The sequence below is a fragment of the Tenrec ecaudatus genome, chromosome 2 (genome assembly GCF_050624435.1).
Source record: "Tenrec ecaudatus isolate mTenEca1 chromosome 2, mTenEca1.hap1, whole genome shotgun sequence".
Taxonomy (NCBI): domain Eukaryota; kingdom Metazoa; phylum Chordata; class Mammalia; order Afrosoricida; family Tenrecidae; genus Tenrec; species Tenrec ecaudatus.
Genome location: NC_134531.1, coordinates 58208924 through 58212811, shown reverse-complemented (window position 1 = coordinate 58212811; position 3888 = coordinate 58208924).

Sequence of the window (3888 nt, the reverse complement as noted above, 5' to 3'; positions counted from 1 at the left end):
CCCACTCTGGAACAAAGCAAAACAGAAAGTGTCAAAAACCAGATCAAGCTCAGAGTTCATCGAAAGAAAGGTCAAATGACAAGGTTTTAATTATTCAGGTCAGATTTAATATATACTGTGTTTAATATATGATAATTGCCTCTCCAGTACTCTGATAAACTGGCTACTCACATCCCTCTCTTATGGTCATAGGGAAATCACTGGAGCTTCACTCCCTGTGTAGATCGCGGGGAAACCACTGGAGCTTCACTCCCTGTGTAGATCGTGGGGAAACCACTGGAGCTTCACTCTCTGTGTAGATTGTGGGGAAATCACTGGAGCTTTACTCCCTGTGTAGATCGCGGGGAAATCACTGGAGCTTCACTCCCTGTGTAGATTGTGGGGAAATCACTGGAGCTTCACTCCCTGTGTAGATTGTGGGGAAATCACTGGAGCTTCACTCCCTGTGTAGATTGTGGGGAAATCACTGGAGCTTCACTCCCTGTGTAGATTGTGGGGAAATCACTGGAGCTTCACTCCCTGTGTAGATCCCGGGGAAACCACTGGAGCTTCACTCCCTGTGTAGATCACGGGGAAATCACTGGAGCTTTACTCCTTGTGTAGATCGTGCTAATGTATTTTGGACTCCCACTGTCATCGATAACCTTCTGCAAACCAGAATTCCACAATTTAAACTCTGATAATATTTTCTCCTTTGGATTTGAATTATACCTTTTCCAATCCTTGAACCACAGACATTAGTTTGCTTCTTCCATGTGGGCTTACTTGACATATCACTGGGACAGATGTTTGTTTGAGAACAAACCTTTAAGACCCAAGTCTTTATTCTTTCTGATAGCTGGGCACCATCCCATGTCTTCACCACACTGTGCTATAGCACTCCTCTCTTCCTTGTTTCGTTCACACGGGTGTATGGAGGGAGCAGGGCCATGGCAGACTTAGTTTTATACAGTGGTATATCTTGGGTGGTGGCAGACAGGTAAGTAATACCTGAGCATCTTCAGGAGCCATAGGAAAAAATCATGATAGTAAGCAAAGTCTTTTACAATGATAAACGACTCTAATTTTCTATTTTAGGCTTTTCTGAGCTTTCTTCCAATAGATAAATACTGCTTTTTCATTGAAGATTTGCCAATTTTCCTTTTTTACTGAAGGAAATAAAAGTTTGCCTTTCTGCCTGATGTCTTAAACCTAAAATCATAATCAATTTCCTTTTATTTCCTGCTTCTGCTGATTTGATGCTAAAATCGTGGCCATGTTAGCAGGCAAGCGATATCACATAGCCCTAACGGAAGATGCATGGAGGCCTGGTGGGGCAGTGGGTAAGAGTTCACCTGCTCACCAAAAGGCTAGTGAGCTCACCGGCAGATTCTGATCACTTTGGCTGAAGTTTGATTCCTTGTCCTAAGAAAGCTATGCTCTAGACAACTCACAGGACCTGTGAATTCCTGTAACTTGCTTGGTGGCTCAAATGCCTATGAACCTAAAGAGAAGCCTGGGGTGGGCCAATGGTTAAGGGCTCAGCTGCTATTCAAAAACATTAGTAGTATCTGTACTTTGGCAGAAAAGTCTGGGGACTTGTTTCCAAAAAGATGACAGCCAAGAACATTCTAGTGGGCACAGTTTCCCTCTGTGACACACAAGGCTGCAGGAAGCCGGAATGACAGAGTTTGGTTTGGGGATTTGCTTTGTGAACTAGTGAGGTTACAGGTAGTGTTTTGGGCTACAATTTGAAGTGTGTCTTAAGTTCTGAGGTTTTTCTTCCCAGAACAAGGCCAGCGGTATCAAAGTGGACAGTCCCTGAGTCCTGGATCCAAGAGGACTCTCTTGACCTTCCCAGCAAGGGAGGTAAGCTGGGGACAAGAGAAAAGGCAGCTCCCCACCCCCTTCTCCTGCTCCTTCCTTCAGCCTCACACACCATCATCCCACACTGACAGGTGAGCAATAAAAATTCCCCCAAATGAACTCAAATACACAGAATCATATTACTGCTGAGCTAGGTCCTCGAGTGGGCAGGACTGCATGCTGTCTTTTGCCAGAGAAGGACATTAACATTCTCTGGAGACGCTCAATCCTCAAGTCATGCAACACATCAATGCAACACATCAGTGACAGAGAGAAGACCTGAACCGACGGCTCTAGCCTGCTTTGCTCTCCAGGAAGTTGCCCCTCCCCACCCCCAGACACACCACTACACACACACGCACACAAGCACTGCCACTGAGTCAATACAGACTCCTAGCATAGGACAAAGTAGACCTGCCCCCGTGAGTTTCCCAGATTGTACTTGAGGCCCGTCTTAGGCCATCTCAAAGCGAGAAAGAATTCAGAACCCTATCAACAACTAACTTCCAGTGGAACATATTTGTTGAGCACCTGCTAAGTGTCAGGGATCTCCTGCTCTTGGCAGGCCCAGGGTGAATACGTCCTAGCATTTTCTTACAGGCCCACAGTTACCAGCAGGAGCTCCTGGGTCCTCTGCCTGCATCAGTGTGCTCCAAGTCACAGACTAAGCTGTGTGGCTGCCTCGCTTAAAATTATGCTCATTTCCTCGATTGGACGCTATGCATGTTTCTTTTCCACATTTTAAGCTTCTGGAATCCCGGTGGACCCCTCTGGTCCTCTAAGCGGGGCCCTCAACACTGCACGCAACACAGAATGAACTGCATGTTAAAATGGCCCCTGAGACCCCAGAACGGGAGGAAATGGAAAGTGTCGTTTTCATGCTTAACAGCTCTAACTACTTCACAGGCCTGTCAGTTTGGGGTACTTTTTAAGCAGATGAAATACGCAAGGGATCTCGGCCTGGTGGGAGACCCCCTTTAGGAGTCACAGGGTGCTGTGGGTCCCATGTCTGAAGGTACAACAAGAGACGTGAAGCACTCGCTCCCATCAGCAAACGGCAAAGCAGGGTCACTTCTCCATCATCGGATTGAGTTTCAGGTTCGTCCCATCTGCACAGGGTCATTTCAGCTGCTGCTCCGCTCTTGGGTCTTTGAAGCCCCTCCCAGGACAGCCGGGCTACACTGTCTGGCTACACTGTGGTGTTCTCCGCCCCGCACCCCCGCGCGCCCTGGCCCTCTTTCCTGCCCAGCCCACTAACTTGCGCCCTGCCTCTCAATCACTGTCTCCTCAGGATCAGCACACGGGCTCTGTTTTGCCCAGAGGAGCAGGCACTCCGAGGACCACTATTCAGCGGGGCCACGGGGCTGCCCCCACCACTGTGCCTACAGGACCCTGGTCTGCAGCTGGGGCCGTTTCCAGGCCTGCAACCTTGATCCTGGACACATCAGTCCAGAGGTCACCAACTAACCGAACAATGCGCCATGATTCAACGTCTCCACTCATTTTCTGCCTCCCCTCCTCCGCACCGTCACCCTTGAGCGAAAACTAATTTGCAGAAACATAGCCCCTGCCAGCTCACTTTGTCTCCTAAATGCGTGATGACTCTGAACCCTTGTCTCCGTGGGTACCGGTTCTCACAGTGCAGGAGCGCGTGGAGAAGCAATACCTTCTCCTTTAAAGAGCAACAGACAAACAAACTTCTCTCCTCGCCTCTTTTCCTCCCTTAAGATGCGTTCTTTCTCTTTCACTCTCCGCTTCTCAGGCAGCTTCTGCTCTTGTCTGGGGAAATAATGGGGCTAATGGCATGTGGCACAAATGAGACTCCTCTGGAACACATCCTCCGGTTGATCTTAGGATTCTCCTTTGTCAAGAAGTCCCCCCTCTCTCCTTTTGCTCTTCGGAGCCCCCGCCAGCCTGGCCTACCTTGGTTGGCGGTGGAAGGTTGGTGGGGGGTGCGGGGGAGTGCGCAGGGAGGTTGCAGGGGGAGCGGAGAGGGAAGGCGCAGCAGGGAACAGGGAAAGGTCTTGTGGAGTTCAAGATTTT